Genomic DNA, 14,439 nt, shown 5'->3' on the forward strand with positions numbered 1-14,439 from the left:
ACAACCCTCACTATAAACTAGTTTAAGATTAAACAAAGCACAAGTAATATCCAACAGTATGTATTCTGAATAATTTTTCATGTACATTTGTTCTGCTAGTAGGTAAATCTATAGACTTGAACTCTTTTAGATTATATTGAAACTGCTATACACCAAATGGGATACTGATTTGTGGCTTTTGTTCAGCATTGGAGATCAATTACTTTGCTCTAGGCCAGGCATCCCCACAATAGATTGAAAGGGGGAACTGTTTTCTTATTTTAAGATCTAAATGGAACAATGGAATCAAGTGGCATAGAACTATAAAGGCAGTATCCTCTTTCAAAACTGATGGATTAAAAAGTAGGAATTCTTTAAATTATACTTGAGATTGTACGTTGACTGGAATTTGATTAGAATATAAATTAATTCTATTGCTATAGCATTCTATTGCTATAGCATGTTTTGTACCATTATGGATATTGCAATTCATAATATATTAAGGAAAAGTAAGGAAACCTACACAGTAATTGGTATCATTACTCAACTCTCAAACCAATGGAACTACAGAATATTATGGTACTGTTCATCAGTGTAGGATTATTCTAAAGTTTGGTAGTCTTCCAAGTATTTCATTCAAAGTGAATAGAAATCGCTAAACTTCTAAAGGCCCTACATTTTGAAGTGAAAGCAGAGGAATGAAAATGAACAGAGAATGGGGAGGAACCAGCAACCTGGTTATCTATCTGGCTCTCTAAATAGTGATATGATTCAAGCAGGTTGATCATGACAGCTTTGCTATAGACCTTAATGCAGTGGTTCTCAACCTTTTTTGTACCAGGACCCATTTGTAATCACTGATGGCCAATCCGAACCTAGTGCCCTCTACTCCCAACCCACTGCCCCTCGCCCCCAGGCCCTAGCCCCCCCAATGTGTGGGGCAGAGGGTAGGTGTGTGGGGGAGAATGGAGTGTGCGGGGGGCATTGGAGGAGGGCCTAAACAGCCCCAAGCAGTCCTCTGCAGGCTGGAACCCTGCCAGCCTGCAAGGGAAAAGCCACGATTTCCATATTTTCCTCGGTAAAGGAAAATCCATTTTTAAAGTTTGTTTATCCATTTTTAAAGCTTGTTCATAACCCTTTCATATATTCTTGTGACCCACTTTTGGGTCATGAACCACGGGTTGAAAAACACTGCTTTAGTGGGAGCAAGACCAGCCCTCTGCTTTGTAACATGGAGCAGAGGTTTTTATTTCTTGTTTTGTTTTGCTCTGTTTTACTTCTATGTAATAAAAACGAGAGTGGAAAGATGCCCGTTCTATCACTGAGTTCATCTCCTGTAAATGCATAGGATCAAATACATAGGATTTAACCTAATCAAATACAACTCTAAAGTCAGTGAAACTGCTCATGCTTTAAATTTGTTCCACAGATTTCAGCTAGTGAACATATTGGCCTTTATCAGAGCTCTACAAACAACATGCATAGAAATACCAACAGACACCAAGTCAGAAAACTATTTCCCTAAGCATGTTTCCATTTGTCATGGAAATAGACCTCATTTTGTTTCCCTCATGAAACATAGTTACATATTATGTCACAACAACATTTGGAAGCCACACCATTAGATTCAGTGTGATTTCTATTAGCTCAGTGATTAAACAAACAAAAAAAATCAGTCCATCATGAATATATTAACTGCTAAAATTATGGTGGCAACATGAGAGCCATTAATGGCAATTATATTTCAGCATAGCTGTCACTAGTATCCAAATTAAACTCTATTTGGAAGCCCTATTAGAGTTCCAGTGTCATGATTTATTGTTTCCATTTTAATGGAATTTTTTCTGTTGTAATTTTAACCAGTTTAGGAGAGAAGAGCTCTACTGGAGGATTTAATATTTTTAAGTATAATTGAAAAGAAAAAGTAATAAAAGTCAGACATTTTTTTTAAATTAGTGATACAGCTTTGTTGGACTCTTATCCCCCTGTCCATCACACTGGAGCCTTGCTGGGTCAAGGGTCCAATGTGGTTAGGAAGCTGAGAGACTGACTCTCCTTCTCCTCCCTGCCCCACTTCCAGAGCCTTGCAAGTTCAAGTATCATGTGCAATAGGGTTGTGTGAAGCTTCAGGTACTGATTCGATTTGGAGGAGATTTGGCCTGATTAGGGAGCTGAATTGCTGAATCCAAATCAAATTGGGAGACCAATAAAAAGGTCCAAATCAATTTGAAGCTCTCTGACTTTATTTAGAAAAGATTCAGACAGCTTCAGAGAGAGTTGGAGATTTGAGCAGTCCTCGTCCACTGCCTCAGGGAGCTGGACCCGGACTCCATGCCAGTAAGTAGGGGGTTGGGGGGAGGCCTAAAGGAGGAAGCGGGAACATTGGAGGACCCCCACCAGGCCTCATCTCCTGCCTGCTCCCCCAGCCCACCTGAGTGCCCCCCAACCCCTGCCCACTCTCTCAGCCCTGTCAATGGTCAATCAGATTCAGCCAAATTGATTCAGGACAGTGATTTGAATCACCAAATTGAATCACTGTCCCCTGAATCAGCTGAATCTAAAGCAAATACTAGCCGCTTTGCACAGGCCTAGTGTGAAGTGCAGGGGCTGGAGGAGACACTGGTGTGGCCTTGGAGCAGGTTCAAGTCCCCACATTGCACAGGAGCCAGTGTGGTGTGGGAGCTTGGGACCAGCTTCTATGTTATGCCAGTGTCACTCCCAGACCCTGCACTGCACCAGAGCCTTGATCTAGTTCTAGTTTGGCCCCAGGGCTGACAATAAATCAACAAGCTTTTGGTATGGGCCATGGGATTGCAAAAGAGGTGGTCCAAAAGTGTAGCATTGTACTACAATATGTATTTAATGTGCAACCTCTCAGAAAACTTTTAAAGTTGTATTGATGCTCATTATGATATAAATATAATGTGTGCTAAGTATAACATGTAACCATACCCTAAGATACTGACTGGTCCTTAGGACATCTGGGCTTGATTCCTGGCTGAGTCCCAATTACTGGCTCAGTGACACACTTCTTGTGTGACTCTCAGCAAGCCTCTTCTTCTAGCTGTTAGATAAGAATAACGTATATCTTACCTCCTATCTAGATTGTAAGTTCTTTACTGTGTCTTTGTACAAACATCTAGCCCAGTGGTATGCCTCAATTGGTTCTTTTGTGTTCTACTGTAATATACATAATAATGTGACAATAGGATGCTGAAATCATCTGGTCATAGGTCCCCTTTGGAATGCTGAGAATAAAACTATTTAACAAAAATAAATTATTTGGAGGAAAGCCTGAAAATTTTAGATAGAACCTGCAGGATCCATGTTGGCAGCGTATAGGCATTGCTAAGGAGTTGGGAAAACTTTATAGGGTTGTATATCAGGAGGCCTAGTCCAGACCCTGCTATGCTCCCTCCTGCATAGCAGTGAGCCTGAACTGAAAACCTGACCATGGATGAATTTCAGGCTGGCAACAAGGGACTTCAGTCCCACATGCTTCAGCCCAGTGCAGGCTTCCATGAGTTCCAGCTCTCTTTAAGAGGGAAGCAGTCACAAGCATCAGCAGTGGCTCAACTTCCCCCAGCAAGGAGGAAGACAGGGAGACTTACCTTGGGTCTGCATGGAAGCACAAACTGGCCAAGGGGAGTGGAGGCCAAGGGGAAAAGAGGCAAGGGGAATGGAGGACTTCAGCCACTGGAGAACGTGGAAGATGTAGCCTGGGACTGCTGCTGCACAGGATCACTGCCGCCTGGTAGGGAAGTTGTCTGTTGTTAGAAAGGAATAGGGGATGCCAGCCTACTACACTGCTGAGTGCAGGCTGGTCCTGGAGGAAGAGAGAGGTGAAAATAGAGAGTGTGAATCACCAAGGGGCTGATTCCTAGCTTGAATATAAGGAAGTCAGCTGTGGAAGCTAACTGAGGTCCAAAGGGAAGTTAGGGGCTCAACTAAGTACTGAGAAAGGTGAGAATTTTTTTGATCAAAGCACAGACTGCGATAAGGAAAGCTCTGAGATTCATTACACATTGAACAAAGCCAGGAGAGAAATCAACTGATCGGAACACAGACTGTGTTACAGGAGGCTCTGAGATTCATTGAGCACAGGACAGAATGAGAAAAGAAATTAACTGGTCAGAGCATGGACTATATTAGGAAGGGCTCTGAGAACCACTGAGTGCACATCAAGACAAGGAAAGGAATTGCTGGAGCACAGTGTGGACTGTGTTGCATGAGACTCTGTAATGAACTAAGAAATTAAAGGAGGCAAACTGGTTATCCAAGGTACAGACAGCATTGTCTAAGGCCCTGGAATTGCAGGAAACTAGAAAGAGGGGCAGTTGCTTAAGTAAAGTGTGGTCTGGGTTATGAGTGGACCTGCTGTTGGTTAATACTGAAGTAAGAAGAAAGATTTGTCAAATCAAGGGTGGGCCATCCTATTTATTAATTTGAGTTACGATTGCATTTTTGTTTTTGACAATACGTATCTGGCCAGGGTAAAACCCATGAGGGCCCAAGCAACCAGGGAAGAAGAGAAGTCATGGGGATAACCTTCTGGGAACAACCAGTAAATCTCCAGAACAGTGATTAGATGAGTGACAGACCAAGGTGTAGGGGAGGAGGAGCCCTGGAGAGGTCTGCTTTAAGAACTTATGCCAGTATGACCCACTAACTGGGCAGCCACTCTCTCTGTTCATACAAATATCATTATAGCATGGTGGGTGATAAATCAATGAGCAGCAGAGTGGAGAGAGAGCCCAAAAGAGCTTGTTAGTGGCTTATAAATGCCTACTGCTATAGGTTGTTTATAAAGAACTGTGTGGTATTTGAATGATACACTGGCTATTAGCTGAACCAGGCACATGTTGCAAATGCCTGCAAGGAAAAGTGTGTGAGGTCCTTCTATAATTTTTAGATCCTAGATCTAGCTTTATATTTTTAGGTGATTCAGAAGAAGCTCCTCATGCATACAAACAGTCAGACACACAGAGTACATGAAAGGAGGGCAGTTATGTCCTAATGGGATAGAAGCCAGCAAATGGATTTGTACGAAAAAACATAATCATATTATCTAAAACAAACAATAAACAAAGACCCTTGCTGTAACGAGCAAGAAAAAACATTAAAAATAGCATATTCTCTTTTCCTGTGATGAATCTTTGGTTACTTAGGCAAGACTGAAAAAGATAGAGCTGTTAAAAGAGGCTAGTTTAGGGGAGAGGAATGTATCTGCAAAGCTACTTTATCCCGCAGATCTCCAGATAAATCAAAATAGCAAAATGTGTATTTTTGAGGTTTCTCTCTCTCTCTCTCTCATTGAAACTAATTTAGAAAGTGAATATGTTGCAATTCTTGAGCTGAGGACAGAGACAAGTAATGTTTATAAAAATTGACTGTGTTTTTTTCCATGTTCTCTCTGTGCTGAAACCATAAATGATGTTGTATAAATATTTGTTTGTTGGATTGGCATTCTTCTGATTTCATTTGCAGTATGTTCCGATATTGTAGGACAGTGAAGAATTTACCCAGTGAATGTAGCCCTTTGTTCTGACTGAAAATTAGTCACTAACAGATTATGATTGTTAGGATACACTTATGATTCAGAATTTTCAAGCAACCATTGTATGAGAGCATGTTATGGCAGAGACAGTTTGTGAGTTTGGACTAGGGATGTCCCAGTTAGGCAGCCAAGGAGCTTGAGCAATAAAGTGTTGGAAATAGAGTGTTCCAAGGCAGTTAAAGAGTCAAGATGCATTGGGTAGAGATGACTGAATGGAGAGTATTGTTGTTATGTGTGTCCAGTTTCAACTCTTTATTTTGACATAAAATGCACTGTAGCACCAATTGCTATAACAATGGAAAATGAGGTGTCACAAGACCTCAGAATTGACAATTATATGGCCAAAGGACAACAATATTTTGGCTTTCCGGTTATCTGCAAACTGTTCACTTTAATTCATTATTCATAGTGGGTGATTGGCTTTGTAAATTGTATGACATTTCTTTATTTCTATTCCCTCTTCAGATGATTGAAACTTTATAAATAAATAGGGGTAGGAAACATCTGGATTGAAGAGCAAATAACCATCTGTGCAAACCACTTTCATTTGCTGTGGATTGCAGGTATTCACGCAGAAAACAGCCATTCCTCAAATGCTTGTGTAAAGAGAAAGCCGTTTGTAAAAGTCTTTGCTAAGAAGCAAATTAAAGTGGGCAAAAACATGACTGAATGAAAGATCACTTCAGCAGTCGCACATAGGAACAGAGCATAGGAGGAACTTCCTGGGGCCATGAGGTCAAGTCCCCTGCTATTGTAGCAACCATTTCGTATAACCCTGGCGACAAATTTATCAAGATCCGTTGTAAAACAAGTAAAGTTTTTTTCCCCATTGTGTCTGTTGGAAGGCTAGTCTGGACCTTACTGCTTTGCTCATATTTTCCAGTGTTTTCCCATCTCCAAAATAAAGTTATTTTGAAAGTTACTACGTCAGAATGTTTTTTCTTATTTATGCATGTGCCTTTATATGCATCAGCACTCCCAATGGTTTCAGTGGGATTTCTTGTGTAAGGGAAACAAGACTGGGCTCGTTATACTATATATTAATATACTTGTTTTATTTATCACGATTTAATAATAACCATATCATCTGTATTTCCACTGGGTAGGAGACTGCAGATAGTGCCTTCCTCTGTAAAGGAACTTTCCATGTTTATTTGCTAGCAGGCAAGGTACTCAAGATTTGCACATACAATCAGAATTTTTTCTATGAAATACTGGTGTGTAAGGTTTAAGGAAAGGTAGACTACTAATGGCATGTTGAATGTATTCCTGGGGAAGAAGCTCTTTAATAAACACAAAGGTGGCATATTTTAAATAAATTCATATGCCTGAAAGAAAAGATTTTAAAAATGAAACTGCTTAAGTTGTATTATTTCTACAGGTTTGTTTTTAGCTGAAACTTGTCCACTGTTTTTATTATTTAGCCTGGCTAAAATGGCCTGCTGGTAAATGTTTCAAAGCCTAGATTGTAGGGAAAAAGCAAACTAAAGACATATTTGAGTTTATAGTGATCCCTAGTTTTCCATTGCTTAATGAGTATCTTCTTTATCCTACAACTTATGTTATTCATCAAGTAATTCATGACATTATTTACTGGAATGTAATGGCACCGTTTACCAGAAAGCTAGTTTAATCTGCTACTCATTGTTTTCATCCATTAAATAAAACTGACCCTTCATCTTTAGCATTGTGCCTTCAATGAAGCCTTGCCAGAGAAACTTAAAATCTGTCTCATCAGACAGCTGTGAGGCATCTGACATAAGCAAAGTGTGGCGGTATCATCATCATTTATTCAGTGATAAATGAGTCCATTTCACAAAACTGCAAAGCCAACATTGTTTGCACAAAGCCAACAGCATACAAATGAATGAGGGAGGCTTGTATGCTGTCTTGGGGTTCATCTAGGAAACAATTTACTATGTCATTGAAAAGGGTGATTTTGAAACATTCAAGGACAATGTAATAAACTTGCACAAATCTGAGATTTGTCCTGGAAAGTTTGAACATGATCTTTGGATTAGGTATGATCATGGATTAGTCTCCAGAGAATGTGGTTGTGTATTTTTGTAAGGCCATATCCCTCACTCCTTGTTTGTACGCAGGCCAAAGTCAGTGGGCCAGACTCTACACAGCATTTCCCCTGTGCAAAGTGAATGTAGAGCATGTGATTCTGTCAACTCAGAAAGGTAACATTTTATATTTACCTGACTCTAGAGGGATGATCAACTGGATTTCCCAATGCAAGTTTTGCCTCTGATGGAAAGGAAGGGTTATGTTTTGCCTTCTATTATAAGCTAAGATGAATATATTTGACAATTCTACTGAACTGGGTGTGTGGCAAGATATGACCCAAAGTGTCCCTCGTATTAACTGTCTCTGCACCAGAATGCAGGTCTGCCAGACTGAGTAGGAGAATAGGCAGTGATGTCTTAAAGGGCCTGCTCCAAAGCACAGTGAAGTCAGGGAGAAGGCTCACAGATGGAGTGTGGATCTAGCTCAGAGTGAACAGGGTAAAAGATCTATGAAAACCTGGGCTTTTGCCTAGTTAACATACTAAGAAGAAGTTTTAATCATTTATTTTTTTTTTATTATTTTATTTTCAACCCCCGCTCTCCCCCAAGCCAAACCAAAGAATTTCTCACTATGGGCTATTTGCAACCAAAGTTCTGGATTTCAAACACTGGCCATTTTTATTCCAGCCACAAAAAAGTAGTTAGCATATTGAATATTTTTGCAAATGAAGTGCATTTCTTCCATTTCCTCATAAATAAAAACCATGGATTTTGCTGCAACTAAAAAAAACCCCACATTTAGGCAGGGCTAAAACATGGGAAATATCAGTCCAAAGGATAAATATTTTGGAAAGTTCTGAGTGGTTAAAAATAGGGGCTTAAAAAATATTTTTTTGTAACCTAAACTACAACAGACATGACTAGTGCTTGAGATTAATTGACTACATTGCATTACTACAGGATCTTCTCATGAGATTTCTAATGAAACATAGAAGGAAGATATTTAATATAGGAATCTATACATTAAGTTTTTGTCAGGCTATAGCCTCAAACTCAGGGCCTTAGCCTGGCCAACACAGCTGCTCATCCCACCTTGCCTCCCTATGGATGATTGTCTAGCTTGATCCAAGCTGGTCTGAAGCCTCCAAGATAACTTAACTTCACTCTTGGATTGACATCCTGGCTTCCTGACTCGGTTTGTCCTTGGATCCTGTTCAGCCATCCTGATCCTGCCAGCACCTTGATGCTCAGGTGGTCCCAGACCCAGCTACCCATGTGCCAGCAAGACAGTTTAATAGTAATAACATACATTTTCTCTACAGTATATTAGATGAAATAGGAGTCTGCCAATCAAAAGAGATGTTCATTAGATGTTTATGAACAACATTATAGGATGAGAGTTAGAGACCCACAAGGAGTCCCTCTCACCCCTACACTTATACCAAGTTTTTGGCCACCACTATCCTATTGCAAAGTTGTTTTTGAACCTACTTCCTCTAACACTTAGAAATCTTTGTCAAACTTTCATCCTGAATTGATTCAAGTCAGTTTATTCCCATTAGTTTTACATATATCATTCTGCTGAACAATATGTAGTAATTGTGGCAGAGCACCTTTGGTGCCTGCCACTTTAAGGCCTTAAATCAAGCAGCAGAGCAGCCTGGGGCAGGGGGGGGGGGGGGCTGCACTCCCCAGTCAGGCTTCAAAAGGCCAGCAGAAGATTACCTGACTGGGGAAGAGGGCTCTGCTGCTAGCAATAAGAGCAGGCCTGAGCAGGGGAGCCAGAAGTTTGCTGCAAGCAGCCGGAGGGGGAGCATCACCTGACTGGAGCTGCTGCTCATTTAACATCTTGGAGGTACAGGGCAGGAACTATGGGGATGGAGGAGGTTCCTGGTCCTGGGGCATGACCGAAAACTACACCCTTCTAGGGATAGATGGTGTGGTGGGACTTCTCATAGTGGGGTGGTCCCCAGGAAATGCAACACCAGTTGCCACCCTAGTGAAAGGTGAGTATGGGGTGCTTTATAGCATCAGCCCCCACAACCTACTGGGTAACCTGGCAAGAAGGTCAGCAGGACCAGTGGGGTCCAGAGTGGGCAAGGAGCCCAGAATGAGTGAGGGTCAAGGAGCTCAGAACCTGGAAGAGGCATAGAGCCTAATGAGGGGCATGAAACCTAGTGAAAGGCGAGGAGCCCAGAGTGTGTATGAGAGGCATGGAGCCTAGTGAAAGGCAAGGAGCCAAGTGGCTAGGAGCCCGATTGTGTGTGAGGGGCAAGGAGTCCCAGTATGAGTGTGAAGCACAGAGCCCAATGAGAAAGGCTGAAGTTAGGGGCCAGGATAGAGATAATAATCTGGATGCCACCTGTGAGGCATGGGACATGGTATAGGGAAGGTCAGCGCTGTGTATAACTTTCTAGGCATCAGGGCATTAAATGGGCAGCCTCCCACATTTTAACATCTAGTTTAATATATCAAGTCATGGCAGAAAGACAGGGCAGACTGCCCTAGACAGGTGGGCAGGCCAACGTCGGGATTGGCCTTATGATGGCCCCCTGTCACAGTAATAGTCCTGTATCAGGAAAGAGGTTAGCCCCTCCTCCTACCTTTCCTTCCTTCTACAGGTGCCTATAGATGTGTTTATTTGCATTCTAACTGGAACGTGTCAGAGCAGGCTCGATTAACTGAGTCTGTGTTCTAATTAAACTGTGTTCTAATTAGAAAACTCCAGCGTCACCTTATTGTCACATATATTAAGCCCCCATAAGTTTTAAACTGGCCGCAGGGGTACTTTATCTAAACTTCATCAAACGAGCTTTAGATAAAACATCCCACAGCCATTTTGAAATGCTGTGGGGTTTAATACACATGACAGTAAGCCATTTTAACTAGAGTGACTATCTGGGAATCACTCTAATTAAAATGCTCCCCATCCCCACACCCAAGCACATGAAAGGACAGCCTATGTGTTAAGTCTTCTTGGTAGACCAGCTTGAACAAGTTTTTAAGGTTTTCTTATGTTAAAGGAAGTTTGAAGGGAGGAGGAATGAAGACTTCATAGACTTCATCAGTGGGGCATGCTGATAGACATAGGGGCTGATGTAGGGTTGAGGGGTGGGTAATATTGTGTTGAAACAGGACCCCACAAATCCACTTTTGATTGACACAAGGTTATTTATGGACCTTATGCTAGTGATGTAAATAAAGGCTGCCTTAAGGGATGCTTGCAAAGTCAGGGAGCATTAGCCATTGGCCCTTTGCCATCTCCTTTTGTGCTAAACGCAGCCTGGGTATAGTGCAGGTGGGAGTCCAGTTTATGTAGCTAACATTTGTTTGGTCAAGAGGATCTTTTCATCAACAAATTGTAACTGATTCTGGGACTGCAGATTAACATCTTCTAAACAACAGCACTGTCTTATGGGCTTGTTCTCAGAGATGGACCAATGAAGTTATTAAATGTGTAGAGACTTGTACATTAAAAATACACTATTTTATGCTTTGACCTTATATTAACCAGTGTATGTAGCCTCAAGGGGGTCTGAAGATACCTGCCCTCTGAACTCTGCAGTTTATTAGGTTTCCTTTCAAGTAAGCAAGTGACTGTAAATTTAGAAAAGTGTAGAGTCAGACTTTTCAGAAATTGCATACATTTATTATTTCCACTTTTGTTACTGCCCTAAGTAAATATTTTATTAGACTATAAGTGCAGAGCTCAGAACATGATATTTTAATTTGCACATGGAAATACAAAAACATTGTTTTTACAACTGACCAGAGATATATAGTATTATTATTAGTGTTCAGGGAGCATTTTTAGCAATGTTGATTTCTTTGCTTAAATCATTAGAACTATTTGTTTTGGGGCTTTTTCAAACTTTTAATTGAAGTGGAGACAGGACCTGGGTAGTTCTGTATAGTATAAAGCATTTGTAATATAAACAATATTTGTGCAGTTACACATTGTATTGTGTGTGAATACTGAGCAGGATTTTTCTTTAAATATAGTTTGACCAGACAACCTTGTATGTTCAGTTAGTGGTTCTTTGCACTTTTATACTTTAAGTAGTTTTAATTATCGCTGCTCCATTTGTTCAAGTTTAGGTACCCAAATACTGAATGCAAATAAAATCCAATGAAACACTTCTCTGTAAGAGAGTATATGACAAACACTTCAAGAGGATTTGGAGAATTAAAAATTTTTAAATGGTGTCATTTTTACATAGCTTCCATCCTTCCTTTGGATAGGCTCAGATGAATACCTAAGTCTTTAGGGTTTTCCTCTGAATAACATATAATCATAGCTAAAGATTTTCATAGGTACTGCTCTTTTTCCTTGTTGTCATTACATTACCCAAGCTGTAAGAGCCTCAGAATTTTTCTAACACCTGGCATTGGAATATATTTGTTATTTTTTTGTTATTTTCAGATCCATTTGAGGCTACTACAAACTATAGCTTTTGTTCCGCCCAGGCCCCTACTTGGCCCAGCCCCCCAGGAGTGACAAGAGAAAGAATGGGGTACTCACCAGTCCCCCTCCTGTAGGGCAGGGCCCCCCAAATCCTGGGCAGGGCCCCCCTGGCCTGAGAAACCAGCGTTCCCTGACGGCAGGCCCACTGCGCATGCACACAGTTTAAAAGGGCCCGCCAAACAGGGGGGAAAAAAAAAAAAGCCCAGTTAGGCTCCGGAGCGGTGAGAGACGCGCGGGTGAAGCCCGCTGCGCCCCCCCCCCCGAAGCCCCCCAGACACCCCCTCAGCAGCTGCAGAGCCCCCTGCCGACCCCCAGCACAGCCGGAGGTAAGTGGGCTCATGGTGGGAAGGGGTTAACTCCTCGCTCCCTGGGAGGAGGCCCCCGCCCAGGACCCTACTTGGCCCAGCCCCCCAGGGAGCCCCGTGACTGGAGCCGCGCGAACAGTCTGCGTAAACAGGCGCTTGAGTTAGCGCGGAGTTCGCGCAGGGGAGGGCGCGGGAGGGCACGAGACCCTGCCTGCGACCCCCCCAGAGTAGTCGGCCCCTGCCGTAGCCAGCCTACCAGAGGCATGACACGGATGGGCACGCGCCGCACCCCGAGGGTCCCCGAGGGCTCTGCGGCCCCCCCATTGGACGCCTCAGAGATGGCCACCCAGACGGAGCCCATGGTTCCGGGCTCCACGCAGACGGAGCCCCTGGTTCTTGGCTGCGGGGGCTGCTTGTCCCTTTTTCAGGCTCTGGGGCCTGGGAGCATGGCCACCTCCCCTTGCGGGGTCTGCTCCCTACTGGGGTCTCTGGTGCACCAGCTGGAGGAGCTCCAGGCCACAGTCCAGAGACTGCGTGCCATCAGGGACTGCGAGCAGGAGATAGACTCCTACTGCCAGGCCCTTTTCCCCCGGGAGCCGCAGGGGAGAGCACCATCTCCCTCCACGACTAAGGAGGACTCTGGGACCTCCCGCTCTGCCCAGTCAGGGGCATGGACCAAGGTGGTCAGGGGCCCCAAGGCCCGCCGCACCAAGGCCCTTCCCTCGCTGGAGCTTAGCAACAGGTTCGCACCTCTTGCAGCCCCAGCAGAGTCTGCTCAGTTGCCGGCTCCCGCAGGCAACCCAGGTTCAACCGCAGCTACTGGCCCCGCTCTCCCCAAGTCAAAGTGAAAGGTGTTTGTTGTGGGAGACTCCATCCTGCAGGGCATCTGCCGCCCCGACCCCTTAGCCCGGAAAGTCTGCTGCTTCCTGGGGGCCCACATCTGAGACATTGCGGAGAGGATCCCAGAGCTCCTCCGGTCCACAGACCACTACCCCATGCTCCTTATTCACGTGGGCACCAATGACACAGCTCGGACCACCCCCAGCCAGGTCATGAGGCACTACAGGGAGTTGGGAGCGGGGCTTAGGGGTCTGGGAGCTCAGGTGGTGTTTTCGTTGATCCTCTGAGTCTTGGGCTATGGGCTGAGGAGGGAGAGGAGGATCCACGCAGTGAACCAAAGACTGCAGAGCTGGTGTCATCGGGAAGGCTTTGGCTTCCATGACCACAGCGCACTCTTTGGCGAGAGAGGCAGCGAGCTGCTGGGAAGAGATGGCCTCCACCTCTCTCCCCTGGGGAGGAGGCTCTTCTCAGCCAGGCTGGCTGACCTGCTCCACCGGGCTTTAAACTAAGCCCGCTGGGGGATGGGGGGACGACTGCCACTGCTGGCCCACTGAGCAACCCTTGCAAAGCCAGCAGACCAAGGCACTTAAGGGAGCCTACCCCTGCCTCAGCCCTGGCACAATCTGTGGGCAAGGCAAGAGCCCCCAAGGGGACACTTGCCTGCCTGTACATTAATGCCAGAAGCCTGGGCAACAATCAGGAGGAGCTTGTCCTCCTGCTCAGTGCAAAAAATTATGATGTCATTGGGATAACGGAGACCTGGTGGGACTCCACCCATGACTGGACCATGGGTATAGAGGGCTATACCCTGTACAGGAGGGATCGTGTTGACAAAAGGGGCGGGGTTGTAGCTCTCTACGTGAAGGAAAGCTACATGTCCCTGCAAGCTGATGTTGGTGACTGGAATGGACAGCTAGAGACCCTCTGGGTAAAAATTCGTGGGAAAAACGGCACAGGGGACACAACGGTGGGAGTCTACTACAGACCTCCCACTCAAAGTCCTGAGCTTGACCAGGAGTTCGCCCGGGAACTGACTGAGGCTGCTTGCTCCAGGACCTTGGTTGTCATGGCGGACTTCAATTACCTGGACATCTCGTGGGAAGATCACTCAGCAAAATCCGAGCGGTCGCAAAGCTTTCTCTCATGCGTGGATGACCTCTACCTGACTCAAGAAGTCTATGGGCCAACGAGAGGCAAAGCGCTGCTCGACCTGGTACTGGCTATGGGGGATGACCTAATCGGTGACCTAGTGATCGATGGGAAGCTGGGTGACAGCAACCA

This window comes from Crocodylus siamensis, chromosome 3 (genome assembly GCF_052110815.1).
Source record: "Crocodylus siamensis isolate JL-2025a chromosome 3, ASM5211081v1, whole genome shotgun sequence".
NCBI lineage: Eukaryota > Metazoa > Chordata > Crocodylia > Crocodylidae > Crocodylus > Crocodylus siamensis.